The 25469-nt window shown below is 35.9% G+C and overlaps 1 protein-coding gene and 1 non-coding gene across 5 annotated transcripts in view; one reads left to right on the forward strand and one right to left on the reverse strand.

Moving 5' to 3' along the window:
- Mdga2 (MAM domain containing glycosylphosphatidylinositol anchor 2) overlaps window positions 1-25469 on the reverse strand; it is an 802265-nt gene that overhangs the window by 461318 nt on the left and 315478 nt on the right. The gene's annotated exons all lie outside the window — the stretch shown is intronic.
- LOC116906426 lies at window positions 20289-20406 on the forward strand. The gene has a single exon (XR_004388687.1). It is a non-coding gene; the product is annotated as a small nucleolar RNA SNORA32 (small nucleolar RNA).

Raw genomic sequence — 25469 nt, forward strand, 5'->3', positions numbered from 1 at the left:
TATGGCTTCCATACTGTAGAATGTTTATATACTATTTTTCTTAAAACATGTATTTGCAAGAGGTCCTGAGACAGATGAAGGAAAGAGCTATAAAGGTATGTAGGGTAAAGAACTTTTCAAATGATAGAAACAGCAACAGAAAAGCCTGGATTTCAACAGATTTGATAGAACTGGTAAACTGAAGGCAGGGTTTAGAAAGTAATGTAATTAGTCAAGGAGACCTGAATGCATATGTCACTTTAATATCTGCATTACTTTGTATATGTAGGGATTTATCATATGATCTTAAACACATACATACATGGTCACTGTGGCTGGCTACTGTGGGGAAAATTCATTCAAAGGGTGAAAACTTACAGTAAGAACAGAAGAATGATATTGATTTGACTCAGGCAAGAGTTGATGGGAATTGAATTGGGGCAAAATTCCAAATGTAAGAGAGAGAGGATTTATTTAACTAAGTTGATTGCTATGTTCAATTAAAATAAAAATATTGGTGTAAGTTTTCCATGGATTTACTATTTAATCTAGTGAGAACAAATACTAATCTAAGTATACAAGATTTATGAATGTAAACTCTTGTAGAGAATTAAGGGATAGCATCATGACTTTTCAAATAACTCACAGAATGATGGAACCGTGATAAATCTAGATAAGGACGATAATAGAAAAGAGGCCAGGGAAGATAAGAAACCCTGGATTGGCAATATATAGTACATTGCTTTAATACTTCACATGGATTTTTAAAATAAAAACTAGACACAAACTAGAATTTACCATAACATAAACAACAGGAAAGCTATCACTGACCTTGACACGGCGAATTAAAGAAATGATTTGAAAATAAGCTTCAGGAAGTGTACAGCCACCTCAAGACTGCAGCTGCTTTGGACAAGCAAATTGAGTCGTGGTGGTGGTTCATGAGGAAAGAAGGAAGCCATCAAAGACAGAGATGACTACATCCTAGTCGAGTAGTGACGTTCTGAGTTGGCGTTATGTTCACATTCTACACGTAAATAATTTGCCATAGATTATATTTCTATATAATTACATATAGAATATAGAACTTAGCAAAAAACACAGAGCATAGAATATAGAGTAGAGTATATTACATAAGCATATATGTGTATAGACATATATATGTTTATAAACTCTAAAATGATATAAGACCATATTCTCTTTAAATGATTTAGTACTTTAAGTCACTACATTAGATCATTTATTTGAGATTTGGGGATTTAAGGGGGATATATTAATTCAGTGCTATTGTTTGGGAGAATGTCTAAGATTTTAAATGAACTAAACAAATGAAAATAAGTGCTGGCACAAATGACAGCAATGCACCAATTAGTCACCACATACTAGCGTAACAAATACAAACCAAGTTATGTAATGTATCACTTCTATGGGTGGTAATGTTTGCCAGAGAGTATCATAGACCACCAGTCCCTTCTTTACCACTACCCACTGGGCTGTACCATCATAGGTAGAATTCGTGGGTAAGAGAATAGTTTGTGTGGAATGAGCACACCTATTTGAGTAGGTACTACAGAAGAAATGCCTCTGGCTAATGCTTTTTGTGACCTTATTTGTAATATTCACTTTAAGGCATCATATACTATCACTTCAGAAAACTAACACAAATATAGTCTTGAATATTCCATGAACAAATTTATATCTTTTTATAGGATTTAATTCATGAACGCACCAAGAAAAATGTATGCCATTATAATCTATATTTTGTTTAAAATGTCAGTCTATAATATCTATTATTTTAAGCTGACTTATGCCTTCATGATAAGATGTTTGAACCTGCACTAGCATTACAAAACTAAGCTGAATTTTCTTTTATAAATGCTAATTTCCCCATGGGAGCTGGTTAAATCATTGCATTGTTCAAGAGAAAAATTTCATTTTGAATGTATCTTAATCTGTGAGCTTACTGTATTCTTTTTAAGTAATCTAGGTGAGATGATCTTAATTCTCAATAGTTATGATTCCTTAATTGTCTTCTCATTGTTTTAGTTAGCTTGTCACCAAATGAGATCATATGGATTAGAATGAGTAATGATATTTCACTATATTTGATATAGTTGGCTTAAACAGTCTGTGCAAGCTTACAGACTAGAGAGTATACATTAATTGGGTAGATCCTGGTAACTCTTTCAAGTCACCAGGCAGATACAACAGGATGTTACAAAACACAGGGACTATCTAGAGAGATTTTAGCTCATGGCAAACTGAGATACAATTGTTGTATGTTTCATATGCAACATGCGCATGCTTGCCTCTGATGTTCAATGCCAAGAACAAAAGAATGATCTCAACCTCACTAATCTGTGCAAATTTATAGCATGATTAAACAATCATAACAATTTTAAAGTGCCTCATAGATTATAAAGCTTCCTAGATCTTCCAGAGAGGAGAATTTGACATATTTATTAGATTTTGGTTGTAAAGGGCAATAATAAAAATCTTGATTACATCATAAATGGCTTACTCAAGTGCATAGGCTGCCTTCACAGTTGTAGCTATTACTCAAACATCTGCCGGTTTTCACACAAAAGAGAGAATACCCTCCAGGCATTGCCAGCATGGTTCGATTTTGTATTAATTTAGCCTATTGTTTTTTGAGAGCAAAAACATTTGTCTTTGTCTTAAAAAAAAAACCTTATGATATCCTTCTTGGTTGTTTACAATCATAACCCACACCAGTATTCCCACAATGCATAGCAGCAATCACTTCTGGAAAAAAATACTTGATGGAACAATTGCTGGATAGAGGTGGACACTCTAATCTCACAGCTGTGAAGCAGAGGTCCATTTGTGTCTCAAATTTCTACTCACAGTCCATTTTCTTTTACAGAAAACTATGCAAGGACAAAAAATGATATTTCGGTGAGACATTATAATTCAGGAGGTACGTTTTAGAACTACCAGTTACTATAATTTATTACTTTGATGCTGAAACATTTACAAGTGTGTGAAAGCCAAAAATGAGTGCATTCATTCCTCAGAGATGATTCTGAGCAGTGCCAAGAGCATGTTGCTGTTCATATGTGAGTTGCCATTCCAACTGGGCCACAGGGTTGAATAATGTATATATGTATATAATGAATATGTATATATATATATTCCTCATTAGAGATTTCCAATTTTGAGATATGTAATTGTTACCATTGAGACAGAAATATAACCGTATGCTATTTCTTCGGTTTGAATTTTATCATGGGTAATACATCTTTGTATCCTTCTAAAGAACAGTCCACTTACAACTTAACACCTTAATTTTTTTCTTTTTTCTTTTATTTTTATTGGATATTTTATGTCTTTACATTTCAAATGTTACCCTCCCTTTCCCATCTCCTCCCCCTCCCCCTGCCTCTATGAGGATACTCCTACTCCCACCCATCTACTCCTACCTCAATGCCCTGGCTTTCCCCTACACTGGGGAAATGAACCTTCATTGGACCAAGGGCTTCTCCTCCTATTGATACCAGACAATGCCATCCTATGCTACATATATGACTGGAGCCATGAGTCCCCCATGTGTACTCATTGGTTAGTGGAGCAACCACTTCTTGGCTTCTATCCCATATGCAACCACCAAACCCAGTCACTATTACTGATGCCAAGAAATGCTTGCTTAATTTTTAACCACTCAGGCTCCAAATTATGACTAATTGCCAGTCCATGAAGGGATAAAAGGGTGAGGAAATAGTGTAGAGTAGTAAGAGAAAGTGGCATTTCTTTGATTGCTTAACTGAATTTTACTAATTAAATGGTATTTAAGGAATTCTTTTCAGGTCGGGTTTCACCGTGTAACTCTTGAACTCTTGATGGTGTGGAACTTTCTCTATTGACTAGGCAAAATGTATACTCAGGTAGCTCTATTTCCCTGCCTCCCAAGGACTGTGATATGACCCCTGCTCAGTAATGACTTTTGAAAATATCATGATGCATAGGACAGCTGAACACATTTAAAACTGTGGAAGCATGATTTGTAAACCTAATATTCTTTCAAAACATTTAAAGTATGGATGTAGTTTTATAGGCATAGGAGGATAGTTTATGCAGTCATATTCATGTAAAAATTTTCTCCAATAATTTTATCATTTATGTTTTTAAATAAATGCCATATGATTAAAATTAAAAGGGAAATATTATATGTTATTTATTAAATGCTAATTCTATATAATATAACATATGTAATATGCAGTTTACATTAATTAATTAATTAATTTATTTATTTCATCCCAATTGCTGACCCCCTCCTGATTTACCCTGAATTGCTCTTTGCCTTTCTCTTCCACTTCTTCTCTATGAGGGTGCTTCCCCTCAGGTATTCAGGCACCCTGGTGAACATATTAAGACTCTAAAGAATTAGATTCATAATCTCTCACTGAGGCCAGAGAAGGCAGTCATGTTGGGGAAAGGATTTCCCAGTTAGGCTACCGTCTCCACTCCAGTTGTTGGAACAACGGGAAGACTGAGCTGCACGTTTGCTACCTATGTGCTGAGGGGTCTCAGTACAGCCCGGGTGTGCTCTTTGGTTGATGGCTCAGATTCTAAGAGCTCCCAGGGATCCAGTTTCAGCTGACTCTATTGCTTTTCCTATGGAGTTTCTATCCCATTTAGGGCCTTTGATTCTTCTCCAACTCTTCAACAAGTCTCCAATCTCTGTCCAAATGTTTGACTGTGGGTATCTGCTTCTGTTTCAGTCAGCTGCTAGGTAGAACCTCTCGGAGGTCAGTTATGCTAGGCTCTGGTCTGCAAGCATAACAGAGTATCATTAATAGCGTCAGGTATTGGTGCTTACTTATGGCATGGATCTCAAGTTGAACCTGTTGTTTATTGGTTAGCCATTCCTTCAGTTTCTGCTCCATCTTTGTCTCCACATTTCTCTTAGACAGGACAAATTTTAGGGCAAAAGTTTAGTGAGTGGGTTGGCACCCTTATCTCCACTGGGGGTCCTGCCTAGTATATGGTCTCTTCAGGTTCAATGTCCCCAGTGTTAGGCATTTTGGCTAAGGTCATGGACATTGACTCCTGGGAGCCTTTCTCATTCCAGGTCTCTGGCATTTCCTACAGATAATACCCAAACTATCCCCCAACAGCTGCAGATTTCCATTCATTCTCCTGGCCCTCTGGTCATATGCCATATATAATATCTTATCTTATAGTTATATATTTCATATTATTTATTATTTATTATAAAGACAATCTAAAGGAAGGATAGAATTTATCAAGCATTTCCTGAAATTAGATGCATAGATAAAGTTGATTGATCTAAGGAATATATATGCAACAGAAAAGAAAGATTATAGGGGATTGCTAGTCAATCACTCCTGAAACATTTCCAGAGATAGTTTGGTACTCTGAGTTTAGGGTCCTCACTTTTATAAGTAACAATTTAATTTTGTCAGCAAAACCTGAGATCACCACAGGGTTTACTCAATTGCAATGATTCTGGCTAGCAAAACTCTCAGGACACCAATTCATAATACAATCTACAAATACATTTCCTGCTGGCTAATTTATAATGAGAAATGTTGATGCCAAACAAACCAATGGAGATCAGGTTAGTCTTTGCCAGTTTGAAAACCCAAATGAGAAATCAAAAATATACAAAATATTGATTTTTAAGCATTATTTCATGATAGAGAAGACCCAGGTAGATGACATCAATACTTAGCTCCTCTCATTACACCATTCTTGGGAATTTATGCCAATCTTGGGGCTAATCCCCCAGGGAGATCTTTGACAGTGGCAGTAATATCATTTGTTGGCATCAGAACTAAATCAATTTATTTCCAATTGTTTTTCAAACACTGTCACTGGGGCTGAGGTGTAGTTCAATAAAAGATTGTGTATCCAGCTTTGAAAAGGTTCTAAGTTAATTCCTCTGCATCACAAAAATATAAACGAATGAAGTTTTTCTATTCTGTCAGAAGTGTAGACATCCTTTCATGAGACATAATAAGAGGATTAGTAATGTATATATCATTCTAACAGGCAGGAGAGACCGTAACTTTCGTTTCTGAAAAACATAAAGTGTGGATTAGGTTTTAGACTATTTCCCAAATTGAACAATCACGAGCAGTTGCTTATAATTGCTGTCACCTTACCAAATTCATAGTCAGTTAATGGACACTGTATATTCAAGCATTCAATATTCAATATTGTAGAATTCTTCCCGATTTGATCTTGTTTCTTGTGTGAGTTTAGACCAAACTTAGAAAATTCTGACTTAGTTGATATGCTGATCACTGACTGTCCATTCCTGGTTTCTTGGCTATTACTTCATTCTTAATAAGGACTTTATTCTCAAATTCAGAGAGCAGCTTCTGATGCTCCCTGTATTAATTGTATTTAGCTCCTTCTACTGGTCCACAGCTCTGTAATTCCCTGTACACAGACCTTGTTCTAAACATCCTAAAGAAAACATTTTATTAAGTGGTAAGCAAAGAATAACTAGATTTCAAAAAATAATGTTCATAGGGAAACAATGTTTTTAGAAACTCCATTTTTTGTGGTACAAATAAAATTAATCTACCGTAACATAATAACATAGCATTTTGGCCATGCTAGCATTTAACCCCATAAGTGAACACTAAAGATGTCACAGAGAGAAGTGACTAAATCTGGGTCGATATTTTCATTTCTGCTTGTAACCATAAGGTAATAGAAAATAAACTGTGATATGAGATAGAGGAAAGCATTATTTTATAAACTTATGCAGATGACAGAAGAGAAGGTCGAGGAAGAAAGTCATAAAGCCAAGAGTGAAACTTGGTTTCGCAATCCTTATCCTGTAGGCCAAGGCTTTATACAATTTCTTACCTCACTTTGAATACAGGATAAAAAAATGAATTTGTTTCTAATTATCATTTTCATAAATATGTGGAGGAAGTTGAGTTTGCCATGAAGGAAGTAGGAATGTAGCTTTGAATCTTCTAGGGTGGTCTCTATCATAGGGAAGGAATTGTGCGCTCAAATGCAGATGTAACTAAAGGCAGGAATATGTTCCAGGTGAACTACTGGTTTAAAACCAATAATCAGATGAAGATATTCTGAGAGATGATTAACGGTTCAGGTACTAAACAGACAGTGGTCTTTTGAGTGGGGTAAACAGCAGCTTGAACGTGTCTGGCCTGGGATTGTTTGAAAGGAGGATATTGTAGAGACAAATATTTTGTATATCTTTTGACTAAAAAACTATCTATAAAGGCTAGAGTTCTGATACAGGAAGTGGCAAAAAAGAAGGAAAGGTGCTTATATCATCATACTTACAATTATTGGAAACCACATTCACGTGGCAGAATAAGGGTAGGAATATGAAAAGGTACATTGATTGGGAGACCTTGAACTTGAGATATCTATCCACATGGAGGTGGGGAGAGGAGAAAACACAAGCAGCGTGGAGCCCTGAGGCAACACCTCAGAGCACATGATGCTTGAGCCACTAGAAGGTGTAAATAAATATGTGACAAGTTTACCTTCATGTACTTTTTGATAAGTGTTTTGGAAAAAAGTGTCCCACTATTCTAGGTACAGAGGGGTAAATCCTAAGCAGTGCACTCCCTCAGAAAGGCAATGTGATGGATCTAGAGAAGAAATGAGATTCTTGGTTCTGTGATGGGCTGACCACTCCAACAGCTCACTAAGTTGGTTTGTGTTCATTGCATTGGCATTACTAAACTTTCACTTATCAGCCTCATGTAGACACTGCCAGACTCTCTCTTACACTCCGCTTGTCATGTCCCTCCCAGTGGCTTTCATAATGATTTCGTTTGAGATATATCTTGAGTTGATACAGCATAATTAACTGGCACAGGGTGAAAATAACTTATCTAACAACAAAGGCAGACCCCAAGGAACAAAGACGCCATTTACATTCATTATCTAAATAAAATGACACAAAACAGGGCCGTTTGTTTGTCCCCGTAAAATAGTCTTAACACTTATTTTAATTTCAGATTGCTTTGCTAATAGATATGTAAAGCTTTCCTGGGGACTTTATGCCTGTATTGCTTCTGCATATTTATACATCAGACAATCGGATAAACTATATTTATTTCAAAATACATTAAAAAGGAATTAGATGAGGCAGAATATAATACTTCGGAATAAAACTGCCATATGTATCTAAAAAACAAACAAAAACCCAGAGCAATAGTAAAAAGCAAGAGCTATTCACAGTTGAGTTTAACAATGGGCCTCAGCACTCTACAGCTGATTCGCAGAGACATCAGAAGGGCGTGCCTCCTAACATCTAGAATTAACTGAGTTGTCAGTCCCGCCCCTTTAGACTCCAAACAGCCCATCATTGTTTACCACACATTCACACTGAACCCCAATTTTTCCTCTCAATTTCTTGAAAATTTCCTTCTGCCTTTTTTTCCTTGGCAGTTATCAAAAAAAATCTCATCTGTTGGATAAGAGATTCCTTTATTTCCTAAAGAGAGTAGCATTTTTAGCTTTGGCTTGTGCAAAGCCAAGAATTTTTCACAATGCCACATTGTCAGGACAAATGTTTTTCCTCTCATCCTATTGTTCAAGATCGTCCAGGGTGGAGCTCACTGATGGTGTTTTGTAAGAGGAACCTCTTCTTGATAATACAAAAACAAACACATTTGATGTAGTGTTTTGCTGGGCAAAGGCAAAGCCATTTGCGAATCTGGTTTATTCTTCTTTAAACACTAATTATAGTCCCACAAAATGATTAAAGGCTATAAGCCCCTTCCACCTGTTGTCTTTGAAGCCATTCTCAGTTGTAGAGACATGAGAGATAGGTTACAACATCAAGCTGCAAATACTGTATGGTTCTTGGAGTGTATTACAAAGCTACAGCAAATATTTGTGATGGCTTACCATATTTTAAATAATCTAGTTCTTGGATCCCCACAAGCATGTTCTACCTATGATCTCAGAGAACACAGATTATCTCATTGTATATAACTAATACTTCTAACTTTTACCAAAGGGTTTACTATATCTTAATTTTTCATGAAACTTTGAAAAATCTATTTTTAATCAAAATAGGTGAATGTTTACAAGGCTTTCTTCTATCTAAGGGGTTCAGACTAAGGCATAGAGCAGCTAGAAAGCTGTGTATTCTCTTCACCAATGACTAGTTAAATAAAAACCACTTCTTCAGCAGCCATTTACATAGTAAAACTTGTTTTTTTTTATTCCATTAATTTAGTGTACAAACCTCCCATGAGAGCAGATGTGCATGACGCACACAATCAATGGATTGGTAATCACTACATCAGCTCTTAGAAAAACTGTTGTAAGAGAGAAAGACCTAAAAAAGAAATGCCTTGGCCTATTTGTTTTGAAAATTCAGTCTAAATTTTTATGAATGAAAATAAAAAAATTAAACAATAACATTTATTTTTTTCTACATCTCTGTCCCTAAGAAATATAAAACTTCCTCAAGGCAAGTGAAAATAAACAATGGGAGAAGAAAACCCCTATTAGTTTAGCTAAGACTTGGCCAAAAGCAGATGCCAAGAGTATTTCCACAGTTCTGAATACTAAATATTCAACACATGGCTCTTTTTAGTTCTCATCCCATCTGGAAATCTCCCAACAGGAAACTAAAACACTTCTCAAGCTGCCCCTAAGTCAAACTGTCTATTAAAATATATGTCACATGCATGCTATAGTAAGAGAAGTAAGAACTATAAGCTTGCTTTATAATGAAATGAGAGTTGACAGACTTTTCCAAAATTCTTCACTGAAACAAATATCACTTCCAACGACAGTTTTCAAATTCATTACAAGTGAAGTATCAAGAAAATCAAAGAATATAATCTCAAAGGTGAGTCCTCCTTCTGGCAATTCTTGAAGACAGCTCTAAACTACACAATGTTTCTTCAAATTTACAATTGTCCTCGACCTCATCACCCCTCCTCCACTCGTCTCAGTCCCACATCAAGCTACTGGTTAAATAATAAAACCACAGAGAAGTGACAATCCCACAATATGAAGCATTTTCAACTGTAATACTGAAGATGAATTTCAATGAGGCTTAAAGAATGGCCATAAATTAGCTAGCCTGAGCACTAGATACTTTATATTCTATAGAAGTATGGTGGATGCTGCCTTCTATCTTCTGTTATGTAAGTGAGTCAAGTCTAAAGTAGTTTGGCTCAAATGGACAAGTTCATATTAGTTAGAAGACAAGTAGAGAATAATCTAGCAAATATTCACTAAATGTTAATTATTATTCTTGATTGATTATTGCTTGAACCACTGTCTAGTGGAATCATTTATGCAAATTTTGCACTTTTCAGGCTTCAGAATTTTTGCCAATATGGATCTGTTGAAGAAAACCTGAACTAAGTTTTTTTTCGTACTTCCAAACTTCATTTAAAAATAATTAAGAATTCTATACATAGATACAGCATGTTCTGATCAAATCTGCCACTCATTCTCTCCCATCCTCCAACACCATTTCCACCAAAATTAGTGAGATCTGTTTGATTGTTTAACTAGTTTACTTAGTCCTGTCAGTATATGCCTAAGTACTTTCTCAGGGACCATATTTATGAAGAAAAATGTATTTCTATCCCAGACATCAACTGACAATAGATCCTTAGCTTGGTGTAGTATTTGATGGCACTCTCCCCACCCATGCTAAAATTTGAGGAGTTTAATATTAGACAGTTGTGTGCATACATATTGTCACAATCACTGTTAGTCCATGTGCTCAACTGCCATGTCTTGAGTGAAAAAAATGCTATCTTCATTTATGACCTATGGTTCCTACAATATTTCTGCCTATTCATCTATGATGATCCTTAAGCCTTGGGTTAAATGGCGATACAGTGTCCAATTGGGGCTGAGCACACCACAAGCTCTTATCTCTACATAGTGACCCTACCTAAAAATTTAAATCCAGCAATTTCACTCCTCTCATCTCTAATACAGTCTTTCTTGCTCATAGAATTATTGCTAATATTGCACAAATTTTACATGCGAAAATATATGTTAGGTATTAATTATCTATAAACTGGAGTACATTGGCTATTATTTTTTCTTAGAATATCTATAATATTGAGTAAGCATTTATTATACCTGACACAGTTCCTAGTGCTGGAGGTTTAATGATGATCAGGTAGGAAATACTTTTTGAGTCCCAACAACTTATAACTAATGAAGACTATGAACACGGGTGGAAAATAAACGGAGAAAATAAGAATTGTGAGACAGCAAGATAAAAGACAGTGATATATTCAACAGAGAGATTTAGTGCAATTTATGGGGGGATGAGTATAATTCATGAGAATGTGGGGAGAGATCGCTATGGGACAATGGAAAGCTGCACCTGGTAGTATGAGATCTGTGAAGAATGTACACGCTGCCAGACAGCCATGCATGCATATCAATAAGGGATCACTGCATCCTTGGGAATGATGCTATGGTGTTTAGAGAAAGGAATTGTTAAGTGCATGTACTACAAGCCCTTAAAACAAATCTCTATACCCTCCATAAAAAGCTTTGAATTTATTTAAGGACAATGGATTTTTAGCAAGGCACAGTTGGAAGTTCACCTTTGAAAGCCATTTCTGAGCTTAGGTGTGGAGAAGGGCATAAGCAAGTACTAAAATAGAAACATTGTTCAGGAGGCAGATAATAATTCAGTAAGTGATAAGGGTGGTTCTTAATGAGATAGCAAGGTAGAAAATGTGCGAATGAGAGCACAAAGAGTGATAAACGCAACAAACATTTAGGTATTTTAGACAGTAGAATTTTACAAATTAGGTGTTTTAATGGCCTATAAGACGAAAAGGCATGAAGAAGGGTTAAAATTGATTAAGAATCAAATAAACAAGAATAAGACAAAGTATATGCTTTACAAATTCATGAGTTTGTAGTACCCATAGTGTACTAGAGAAAACAGAAGGGAACAGTCGTTTCAGAAGACTGTGTTCAAATTTCAACATCTACAATTCTAATATGCTCGTAGCCCAAAGCAGAAGATGGAAATTGTGATTGGTGATAACAATGTTGGAATCACAAACATACTGTGGAAATTAGACATGGAAATTTAATAGGTCATTGGCAAGGCACAAAGAAGAGTAAAGTGTTACAGATGTTATTATTAGCGATGCCAGCATGGGTGGAATTGATAGAATATTAAAGAGTTTCTGAGAAGACTTCCTGTGCATTTTTTGTCCCTGTCTTTCCTTCGGACAGGAACAATTCTGTGTTAAAATTTTTAAGATAGGTGGATGGCCCCATCCCTCAACTGGGGAGTGTGCCTATCTACTGCAGGTGGTCTTTACAGGTTCTATCCGTCCTCTGTTGGATATTTCAGCTAAAATCATCTCCAGATCCATCCCATCTAGCGATCAAACTCCAACACTATTATTGCTGATGCCAAGAAGCGATTGCTGACAGGAGCGTGGTTTGGTTGTCCCATGTGAGGTTCTGCTGCCTGCGCCTGACTAATACAGAGGCAGATCCTCACAGTCAACCATCAGACTGCGCCCAGGGATTCCAATGGAAGAGCTAGAGGAAGGACTGGAGGAGTTGAAGGAATTGCAACCCCACAGCAAGAACAATATCAACTAATCTGACCAACCAGAGCTCCCAGGGACTATACCACAAATCAAAGAGTATACATGGAAGGATCCATGGCTCCAGCTACATATGTAGCAAAGGATTATCTTATCTGCTATTAGTGGGAGGGGAGGCCCTTGATCCTGTGGAGGCTGGATCCCCCAACATAGGGTGAGGCTAGAGTGGTGAGGCAGGAATGGGTGAGTGAGTGGAGGAGCACCGTCATAGAGACAAAGAGGGGGGCATAATTTGGAGGGGTGGTGGAGGGAGAACCAGGAGTGGGGTTTTTTGAAATGTAAATGAATAAAATGATTAATAAAAAAAAAGGACAGGAACAATGAACTTGTATTGTTTTCCAGAAGCTGGAAACAGTCCAGACGTCCCTCAACCAAAGAATGGATACAGAAAATGTGGTTCATTTACACAATGAAATACTACTCAGTTATTAAAAACAAGGACATAATGAATTTTGCAGGCAAATGGATGGAAATAATAGATATCATTTTGAGCAAGGTAGCCCACATCCAAAAGGATATGCATGGTGTGTTCTCAATGATAAGTGGATATTAGCCAAATAGTACAGATACACATGACACAACTCAGAGACAGTATGAAGCTTAACAAGGAAGGCCCAGGTATGGATACTTCGATTCCACTTAGTAGGGGGAATATTAATGGGATGCAGAGGGAGGCAGGGACCAGAGACAAAGATAGCAATGGGAGGAGGAAATGGGGACAGGATCAGGTATGGAGGCAGACAGGAGAGAAGCCGAGAGGGCCAGAAGAATGAATGAAAATATGTTTCAGTGGGGGATGGGGCAGGGGAACCTCTAGAAAGTCCCAGGGATGTAAGATGTTTCCAGGACTCATTAGGGATGACCTTAACCAAAATGCCCAATAGTAGGGAGATCGAACCTAAAGGAACTACATAGACAAAAACCCCCAGTTGAGGTATGGGGCCACCCATCCATCTTCAAAATTTTTGACCCAAGACCAACCAGACACACCAGAGCTCCCAGGGCTAAACGGCCATTCCAAGGGAACACAGAGATGAACCTATGGCTCCCTTTGCATATGGAGCAGAGGATGGCATCAATGGGAGGAGAGGCCCTTGGTCCTGTCAAGGCTCAGTGCCCAAATGTCAGGGCAGAGAGTTGGGAGTGAGTGGATTGGTGGGGGAAGCACCTTCATAGAAGCAGGGGCGGGGGATGGAATAACAGGGAGGGAAAATCAGGATAGGGGATATCATTTAACATCCAAATAAAACAATCCACTAACAGTTTTAAAGTAAGAAAAATAATCTAGGGCTAGGGATGTGGTTTAATTTATAAAATACCTGCCTTACAAACAAAAATTTTATCATTAACAAACCTATATTAAAAAAGAAATGATGAAAAAAGAACAAAAAGAAAAAGCCAGACACACTTGTTTTGTAATGCTTCAGTTGGAGGGACAGAAGCAGGTACATCCCTGCGATGATACTGGAGCCTGAAATCTGGAACCCACAAACATGCACATGTTTGTGTGCCTGCATGCACACAAATGTGCACATGCAGAAACACACACCAGTTGTTATCTAAAGCCTGATTCTGAAGTATTGAGCAATAAAAGTGAATAAATGATAGTGTCATTTTTTAATGTGTATTTTCCCTGTGATGCAAGATCACCATTATTCTTTAAACTTCCTTCTTTTCCTGTCAGTTTGATTCTTGTTTTCTTTTGTTTGAGACAGGGTTTCTCTATGTAGCCTCGGCTATACTGTAACTGACTATGTAGACCCAAATGACCTTGAGCCTAGAGATCCACTAGTGTCTGCCTCTCAAGTGTGCACTTCTATTCTTAAAAGGTAGACTTTTAAGATCATTAGTCCATGTAGCATTCTATTAGGACACTGACAATATGAAACGTAGAAAAGAAACAAAACTAAATTATATGTCCTTGCCTTTCCCTCTATGAAGTAGACAAGGATATGTAGTGGCTATGTTTTTCTCTTGAAATTCAGAGTCACGGTTGAGTGACCCCTCTTACATTGTGACACATTGTAGAGAGAATCACACCTTTCCCTTGCCATTTCGGTACACATCCTAACTGCAACTTCTCACAGTAGAAATGTTCTTGTTTCATTCTCTTTTGTCTTCTTACATTTTGAAACTTCACAGAGAAAGGAAGTTATACTAATTACCTTGCATGAGTGGTCACATACCTGGAATTCACCAACGCAGTCTTCTTTTATTGTTAAGGAACAAATCAAATTAACTACATCATTGACCTAAATGCCTATGGTGAATTTTAAAAATGTGTTGATCCTTTAACAAGGTTTTATTAAAGCTTAACCATTTTTTGGCAAAGATTCTATCTTTATTATATCATTAAGGGTTGTAGAATTTAATGAAAGATATATATATATATATATATATATATATATATCTCCTAAGTTCATTTTTTATTACTGGTCATCTTATACACAAATGTAAATTTTGGAAGTTTGGTGCTAGATTTGCAATGTCCACATAACTTTAGACGACAGTTATAGATGTTCAAAAAATGATTAAAAACACAGCATGCATCAAATTCTATGACTTTCCTTATCCTGTTGGGAAAATTGAGAAACAGATATGTAAGTAAAATATGCATGCCTACGCTAGCCTTTCTGAGAGCTCCTTCCTTTACCATATACTTTCAGAATGGTGATTTCTATCCCAAATCTATGACAAATCACCATGTTACCTTAATGTTTGATAGCATTTTGTTCTCAAACTTGACTTTAAATTTTAATCTGTTACCAAGATTTTTGAATAAAAAATAAAACAATATATTTTCAACTCTCTCTTGCTGCTTATTATTTTCATAAAAGCAAGGATTTTCCAGTATGCTATAAACAAAAGTGACATATAGGACTTACAAGCATGACCTTGTGGGAGGTAGTGGTGCTGAAGATTTTGGAACAATCTTCTTACCTGAGGACCAAATCAGGCAGCAATGGTGAAAGCTCCTATAAACATCTTGGGTCAAGATAACATTCAGGTTTGAAGAAAGAGCCCAGATCTCAGCATAATAGAGAATTCTTTAATCCTTAATGAGATCCCATAATTTTCAACATAAAAGAAATTAATAATGATGTGTTTGTCAAGGGACTCCTCTAAACCTAAACGTGTAAAAACTGCACCTTGACCTGTCCTATACTTTGGTTGTACTTTGCTTGGTGGTATTTCATACACATCAGTTCACAGAAGCCAGACTTGCCTTTGCTAGGTAACATCTTTGAAGGGTTATTTGAGGTATTAGAACCCTACACAACATATATTTAATATTGTTTCCATTGTTTCCTCTGAATATTTGTTTGGAATCCAATTCTAATTCTTTTCTGATCACATTCTGAAACTATTCTTGTTATTTCTGTTAAAGAATCTACATCCCTTTAAGTAATAACCAACTTTTCCTTGCTATATGATGAACCATAATCCTGTTTATTCCTGGTTTTAGGGCATCAGTGCATTTCTTGGCTCCATATAAAATCAACTTTTGCATAATTTCATTCTACTTGTCTAACAGGGGTAATGATGAGTGAAAGTAATTCAAGATATTATTGATCTATAATACCTTTCCATCATGAAGAACACACACACAGGAATTTGAAAATGATAAGAAAATAGATTAAATTATAAGTGGAAGCAATGATATTGAGGGATTATTTGAATCATGTTATGTTACATATTTAACAATATCTGCTCTAAATTAAATTCTAAATATTATCAAAATAAAATTGCCCTTTATGGTATTGTGTTTATAAACAATCATACAGAAGGCAATATGAATAATAAATTTTAAGAATAAATTCTCATCTGAAATCACACTGAAAGAATATGTCTTTGACGCAGGGGTTGATATATAACCCTATTATAGAGATTTTCAATTTCGGTAGCTTTCACCTTTTACATGGCTTGAATATGCTTGGCACAGGGAGTGGCACCTTTTGGAGGTGTAACATTGTTGGAGTAGGTGTGTCACTGTGGGTGTGGGCTTTAAGACCCTCATCCTAGCTGCCTACGTCAGTATTCTACTAGCAGCCCTCAGATGAAGATGTAGAACTCTCAGCTCTTCCTGCACCATGCCTGCTTGGACGCTGCCATGCTCCTACCTTAATGATGGACTGCACTTCTGAACCTGTAAGCCAGCCTCAATTAAATATTTTCCTTTATAAGACTTGCATTGGTCATGGAGTCTGTTCGCAGCAGTAAAAGCCTAACTAAGACAACATTCATAGGTATTTTGGGTGAATGGATACAGAGAGCATAATTTTATTCATCTAAGATTTAACAGAAGCCAACAGACTGCTGGGTGTTTGCGAAGAAAAGTGCTCTTCTGTGAATATGGATTATTATCATGGGACTAAGTATTTGTTTCATTTTCGTGACAGGCACCAAACTGACAGAAACAATAACTATCTGTCACTTCATTTATAGTTTTAATCTTATTTAGCAAATTGTAATGTGAAGGGCAAAGATTCCCTGACTCTAAAATTGCTACTTTTCTTTGTGAATTCAGAGTAAGGTTTTGTTAGATGTGATAGAAGCTCTAAAAAATCATCCTCCTGGACTTATAAGACAGTCTGCCGTGCATGCTGTGCACATCTGTTATCTGATCTACATTACTGAAAACACAGCCCTAGATTGACTATGCCAGTCTCTAATAGGTCTCATGTCAATACCTAGAAAATAAGATAATCATCCTTTTAATTATCATGAATTGCTAACCGAGTTATAATAGACATATTTCATAAATCGTTTCAAAAAATAAGGAAAAACACTCAGAAAACTTGAAGATACAAAGTGTTAATTTAATTAGTAAGGTCTCTCGATGTCTTCAGCTACTCATGATAGACCTTAAAGATATATGTACATTACAGGTAAAAATGCATAGATACCTATATATACATATATACCTTTATATATGTACATATATAAAGCTGAATGACATATAATAAAAAACATTATAAGAAAATATTATTTTCCAGTTTCTCATAGTTTGGAAACCTTCCTATTTAAAGATAAGGAGGTATTATCTCTAATAATGTTTATGAAATGTACAGCACAATATCAGACAGATGATTTTAAACATGAATATTGCATATTATTATATTTAGTATTACCTCTGTCATAAGGATATTGCCAGAAAAATGATAATATTTATAAATTTTCTTCGCAAATTAATAAGAACTTTTGGAAAAGATAAGTTTTTCCTATCTATGGTTTAAAAGCGTTTATATAGGCATCTTTGTTTTGACAGTGGTATTGGGTATATCAAGTGTTCTCTGAGAAATGGTTATTGATATAGCAAAATTCACATAGATAAAATTGGTTGAACTATGACCTCAAGATTCAGAGTAAAGCCCTAATTATTAGTACCTCACAAAATGAGTATATCTGGCAAAAAGGTGGAAGGTTATTTAAATTAGGATGATTCTCTTACATGAGTCTACCACCTTTATAAAGAAATAAGTAGAAAAATCTAAGCAAAACAAGGGCAAATGAAGACATTGAAATAGCAAATATCTTCCAACAATTATAAATTTACGACCAGATGTGGTCATAGTTTAATTCTGTCCAAAATCAAAGAAATATTAATATTAGTCCTCTTAAATTCTTCTAAGAAGAGGCACATTAAAGAAGTATTTTAAAGAAGTAGGAACACCATGTAGCCACCAGAACATATCCAGAGCTTGGGCAAGGCCTCCAGTTGGGGGATGGGGCCATGCTCATCTCCAAATTTTTAACCCTGAATTGCTCCTGTCTAAATGAAATACAGGGACAAGGTGTGGGGCATAAATTGAGGGAAAGGCCATCCAGAGACTGCCCCACCAGGATTCCTTCTCATATACAGACACCAAACCCAGACACTATTGTGGATGCCAAGAAGTGCTTGACCGGAGCCTGATATAGTTGTCTCATGAGAGGCTTTGATAGAGCCTGACAAATACAGAGGTGGATGCTTGCAGCCAACCACTGGACTGAGAACAGGGTCCCCATTGGAGGAGTTAGAGGGAGGACTGAAGGAGATGAAGGGGTTTGCAACCCCATAGGAAGAACAGTAATGTCAAGCAACCAGACCTCCCACCCCCACAAGAGCTCCCAGGGACTAAACCACCAATAAAACAATATTCATAGGGAAACCCATGGCTCCAGCTGCATATGTAGCAGAAGATGACCTTGTCTGGCATCAATGGGAAGGGAGGTCCTTGGTCCTGTGAAGGCTCGATGCCCCAGTGTAGGGGAATGCCAGGGCGGGAAGATGAGAATGGATGTGTCGGGGAGCACCTTCATAGAAGAAGGGAGGGGGTATGGGATAGGGGGTTTGCAGAGTGGAAACTGGGAAAGGGGAAATATTTTAAATGTAAATAAATAAAATGTCCAGTAAAAAAAAGAAGTAGAAGAAGTAAGAACACTTCCAAGCTCATTGTGTCAGGTCAGCATCATCTGATGTCACACCCAACATTTATAGAGAAAAGAAATCTACAAGCCATTGCCCTGATTATCAAAGTTGCCCAAGTTCTCAACTACATACTAGCAAACTAAATTGCACAACAAATCAAAAACTGAACTCATCCTATAGTGAAAGCCATATGCAAGGCAATGTGGTATATGGTATGAATGATGAGAGAAATAAAACTAATATCATCTTTATAAATATATTTGACTAGAATCAACAGCTTATTATTATTATTAAAATTCTCCACAAATTAAAGGAAAGGAGAATTTTCTTCAAAATAACAGAGGAAATTTACAAAAAGCCCACACATATAACTGTTTGCAAAACCAAAAAGTACTTGATATTAAATACAATGCAAGAAGGTTAATTCTTCTCACCTTAGTTCAGCATCAAACTCACAGCACTAGCAAGAATAATAACAAAGATGGTAAAGGGGTCCCAAATCATAAAGATTGAAGGGAGTGTGTGAATACTTAGTGTAGGAATTATGATCAACTTATAAAATATTAAAGAGACCTTCAAAAGTTAGAAGATATGAATTTAGAACCATTTGGAGGATAAAAGACAGGCATACGATCATCAGTTAACATTGCTTTATGTGAGTGATTTATTTCAAGAGAAACCAAGACAACCATTAATTCCTGATTGAATTATAATGAATAAAATAGTTTTTAATACATTTTAACAAGGAATAAAAGTTGTGAAGTGAAAACTGTAAGACATTGATGAATGTAACCAAAGAAGACACAAATAATGGAAAGTTATTAATTACTCAGTGATCAAAATTGTCATTTTTAAACTGCCCGTGCCAACAAAAGAAATAAGCAGATTTTGTGCAATGTCATTCACAATTCCAGCGACAGTTTCCATAAAAAAAAAACCCTCTGTCTAAAACAATTAACAGGGGCTAGAGAGATGGCTCAGTGGTTAAGAGCACCAACTGCTTTTTCAGAAGTACTGAGTTCAATTCCCAGCATCCACATGGTGGCTTGCAACCATCTGTAATGGGACCTGATGCCCTTTCCTGGTGTGTCTGAAGGCAGCAACAGTGTACTCATATACATAAAATAAATAAATCTTAAAAATAAAGTAAAATAATTAATAGTTTGCCTTAAGAGACAGCAAGTAGCTAATCTTAGCTTGAGAAAAAAATATCTAGGTATAATGTTTACTAATTTTAAATTATCTCACAAGAAACCATAGTACTGTAACAAAAACAGAAATATAGGTCCCATCGTAGAATAAGAAAAGTTTCTCATTTGCTGTGGACATGACCATAAAGAAAAATTCTCATTAGGTTTTCCATATGCTACTTGATTAGCAGTTAACCTGTTGGGAACACTTTTTGAGCAAATCTTTATCCAGTTGTTACTTTATATGTAGATGGTCCTAGAGTGCTCATCGCATTACTCCCATGTTCTTATTATGCAGGGCTGAAAGCACAGAAAGGGCTATTTTTAGACGCCCTGGATGGACAGCAAAGAAATCAAACCAACACCTTAAGTAAAAATTTATTTACAATAAATAATTTTATACATTAAAAAAGAACCCTTAACACAGAAAAAAAAGAAGCATGGAAAAATATCCAAGTATTTATGGCTAACGGATTTTTAATAGTAACCTAAATACATATTCCTGGCCTTCAGCAAATGTTGCTGGAACTACTATCTACATTCCAAGGAATACTCTCTCTCTCTCTCTCTCTCTCTCTCTCTCTCTCTCTCTCTCTCACACACACACACACACACACACACACATATAAGTACATTACATCATATATACATACATATACACATATTAAATATATGTACATATATATGCATGTATATATATATAAATGTGAACAGACTTCCACTTTCAATTAATTAATTATTTCTTATACAGTGTTCATTAGCAAATAAAAAAATCTGCTACACTATGTTCTACGCAAGTTGAAAAATCAAGATTATGAATTGTTAATTGTGATTAATTTTATTCATTTATTTTTGTAACAATTACATTTATTTTTGATTTCATCAATCTTAGAGATTTTTCAATTTTGCAATTTTTTTCTAAATTATTACTTGAAAATTTTGGTTAAAATTGCATGAAGCAAAACTAATAAATTATTAGGTCTTTCCGCAGTCTCAAACAATGATTCTTTTCCCTGCTTTGAGATGTCTTATAGGTTTGAAGTTTTACTTGCTGTTACTGTATACAAAATGAAGTTTTCTTACAATAGGCATTATTTTATTTTATATATCTTAAACTATTGAAAATAAGTGCACCGAATACAATAGTGTTAAGGCATTAAATCTTTTGAAGAAAATCTTAATTTTTTTCATGAGTACTTAGATTAAGAAAAATGTGACAATTTTATTTTTACTGAATATTTTCATTGTATTACAAATTAATAAAGCTTTATAATTATATGTATCTTTCTTTAAGATTATTGTTTTATAGAGAGTGGGTGAGAGAGAATTGAGGGATTGTTTCTGGAAAGTTGTATGTATATTAATACTATGGCAATTCTACCATAATCTTCGTTTGCTTTGCAATTCTTAGGTATAGACTATAAACATAAATGTTCAATTATTTCTGAAAAGACAGAGGTAAGCTTATGGGAGTTCAATGTTAAAGAAAAGAAATGAAAAGTTATCCATACCAAATCACATGCTAATAAAGAGATAAATTTTAAGTAGAATCTTGGCACTTCTAAGTGTTTGACTTCATCTCTTTATTTGAAACGATAAGTCTAGTGGGTTTTTTTAATTTTATTAATTCCGGTTTTACAATATGCATGAATCATCTTCAAAGGCTAGGTACACAGGTAATTCTTCAATACTGAAATACTAATTTGCTAATCATGAATTATAATGCTTGTTAGAGCGCAGTTCTAGTGAATGACAACCAAATGAGGTCCTTTCACTAAAGCAAATTCACATAATTAACATGATTGACACTAACCTGTCCCACACAAAGCTTCACCGTGGGAATTGGACCTCTAGAAGAATGTCATACTGCTCTTCAAAGTTGGGTCTTAAAGTTCATTTCCTTATATAAACAATATGAGAAAAGTTGCCTAGCAGAGTCAAGATGGATTATTCAGATTTATAAGTAATGTATAGTTTCATGCCTTCATTTAAGATGAAGTTAATTATGATGTTTTCATGACATGATATGCAAAAATTTCAAGAAACAGCTTAAGTCAATTTAAAGGAAGCCTGTATACATAAAATAAAAAGTCCTTTGTGAGGGAATTTATACTTTGAATAGGATCCGCTTTAAATAATTGCTCAAGTACACTGTAGAAGGAGGACAAAGCTTGGGTCCTTTCACTGTCTGGATTAGAAGAGGCTTGTGCCTTTTTGAACGCAGTAGGACGGTGTTCATCAAATGCTCAACCTTGACTTTATCATATCTTAAGTTTCCAGATGGCACAGTAGCTTGCCTTGTGCACAGCTGTTATGGTGAAGACATCTCTTCAATAAGAAAGAGTGTATCCCTTCACTGTGTGGAATACAGAAGTTTGGTAGCACTTGCGTAGAAAGAAACATTAAGGCATGAGAATCTGGTAGCACAATGTTTAAAATTTTAATAGTAGCTCGGTTATTAAGGCCACCATTGGATGGCAGAACCTCAAAGATTTAGAAAGCTCATAAACATTGTTCAACATTTTTAGAAACTGATAAGAAACCGTGCTATAGCTTTTTCTTTCTTGTTTTCCTCCACGTATAGCCAGAGTAAGGCAGTGACTTCTAAACACTAAATGATGGCTGTTCCTTTCCTAGGAGAAATACAGCAGCAGATTTAAAGAGAAAAGGCAGAAGGAGGGACCTTTATAGTCAATACTAACCTTCTCTATTTTGCATAACACATTGCCTCACTAGACCAATAAAAGAATGTCCCCCCCCTCTGTTTACAAATATTTATAGTCATAGTGTGCCACCAGAGCTTAATTTGATGCCATGCCAAAGAAAGTCATTCTTTTAATCTTTCCTCATAAATCAATACTACTAACTCTTTCATCATTTTTTGTGGCTTTTCTCGGAAGCTCTTTTAATTTATCTAAATCTTTTTTTAGAGCTGAGGTGCCAAGAACTCAATCATACAGGCAATCTCAATAACCATGCATGAAGGGGAAAATAAAAAGGGTAGAATCCAGCTCGAGCCACTGTAAGAACTCAGACTTCTGCCGGGGCAGTTCTTATTATAAGGCCTCTTCTTTCCAAAGCCTAGGATCATGTGAAGAATCTCTTACAAAGCAATTGGAAGAGAGTCAGGACAATTACTAAAATACTACTGGACTGTAGAGTCTTAAAACACCAGTTCTCCATCTCTGGTTACACAGTAATATCCGTTCTACAAAACACAAGAGGTATAAGAAATCTTGAAGTATGTATGTACAAGAACATCTGACTCAGATATCCCTCAACAGTCCATGCAAAAGAAGAATGTTTTCTTGAGGTTTCTACAGAAATGACAATTCTTTGAGCCTCTTTGGATTTGTCCCTGGTAAAACAGTTCTTCCTTGTCCTTTATTGTGATGGCACCAAGAACAGTCTATTGATCTTCCCTAGGATCTTTTCTTAATCTGGTTGGCTTCATTGTGAATCTATACTTCAGTCAATGCTCTCCTTTGCAAGAAACCAGAGAATGTAACCTTCTAAATTAAAACATAGGTTGTTTTTGTTTTCAGCAATATGGAAATATTTCATGTGTCTCAATTGTCATTATGAAGTCCAAATTCAGTATAGTTTTTCGTAATTTTTGTAGCATTGATGGTTTTTGCTTTAAGGAACAGATGACATTTTGGAAGTAATGTTTAAAATTCTGGAGATGTAGCTCAGTAGGAAAATGCAGGTCATCACATGTGGAGCTGGGCCTTTGATCCTCAGCGGGAAGGAGAGTTCGAAATACTCTTGTCAGTGTCTCCATCCATCCTCAGACTGCAGCATGTCTGAGGGGGTCAGGATTGATGAGTAAAGTTCAACAAAATTTGTTACAATATTTTGCTTGACTTTGGTCCACTAGTTTTCCTTATAACTGAAAAAAGTCATTATTTGTTTGTATAAAATGAACAGAGTCTTAATATACATTATTAAAAGTGTTACAGATTATGTATGTGTAGTTTGCCTATACTGTCAATCAAATAAGAATACTTCAGCTGTTTAAGAATGCAGAACTTTTTAGCCTATTTCTGTTCACATTTTCAGGGAAAATCAAATATAATGAAGCTGTCTTGTTTTGTGCTCTAGTAACCAGTTTAAAATAAAAACCAGTGGGGAAGAATGTAAAAGCTAAAGAACACAGTTATCTAAGAACATTGTCAGATTATGTCTCCTAAATCCATTAAGTCTCACCAGCATGACCTAACCTAACAGGAAAGACACCTAGAGGCTTGCTAATATAGCAGGATATAGTTTTTGAGTCTCCAATTCTAGATAAAGGGACAAGAAGGTGTGTATGCATGCGTGTGTGTGTGCATGCGTGTGTGTGTGTGTGTGCATGCATGTGTGTGTGTGTGTGTGTGTGCATGCATGTGTGTGTGTGTGTATTTGTAAAACAACTTCAAAACAGAAGCCATGAATGAAAGCAAGGGATGGATACATATAAGAGGTTGAAGAGGAGAAAGGAAAAGAAGAAATAATATAATTTCAAACTTAAAATAACAATAAAATGACTCACAATGATACTGCTTTTACCCATAAGTCAGTGCCTTGCTCAGTCTCCATCAGACAAACATTGTCTTGCAGTAGATGGGAGTTAACATAGAGACTGTAAGTGTATAATATACAGAAAGTGAGGACCTTTGGAATACTCAGTTCTAAATGAATGTCTTCATCAAGCCCCGCCTCTCAGGGTTCATGGATTGAAGCAGAAGAGGACAGAGATATTGCTAGAGCCAGGGATAATGAGAGTTCAAGAAGACGTTGCCTTCCAGAAACAATCGGTCTGAGGCACACAGGAACTCACAGACTGGGGAAGCCTGCACAGATTTATTGAAGTTCAAGCTACGACCTAGCACTAGGCTGGATTAGTGGAAACAAATCCCACCCCAACCAAGAAGCTATTGACAATTGATATCTGCTGTCAAAGGTAAAATTGCTTTTTTTTTTTCCAATGGAGTGCCAATGGGCATGCAAATATGCTGCAGGGTAGACCCCATGTCCAGGAGCATTTAGGCAACACAAATTACCATTTTTGCTGACCTTTTCTTTCATTTTATGTCAGTTGGGCATTTATTGCCTTCTCTGCCTTTTAATTGTTTGCCTTTCTGTTTTTGACTTTTGCATTACTTTGCATGCATTTCCTGTTTTGTTTTAGAATCTATGTATGTATGTATGTATGTATGTATGTATGTATGTATGTATGTATGTATACTAAGAGAATAAAGTTGGGTATGTAGGGAAGGGAGGTAGAGGAAA

The sequence above is a fragment of the Rattus rattus genome, chromosome 7, assembly GCF_011064425.1.
Source record: "Rattus rattus isolate New Zealand chromosome 7, Rrattus_CSIRO_v1, whole genome shotgun sequence".
Taxonomy (NCBI): Eukaryota; Metazoa; Chordata; class Mammalia; order Rodentia; family Muridae; genus Rattus; species Rattus rattus.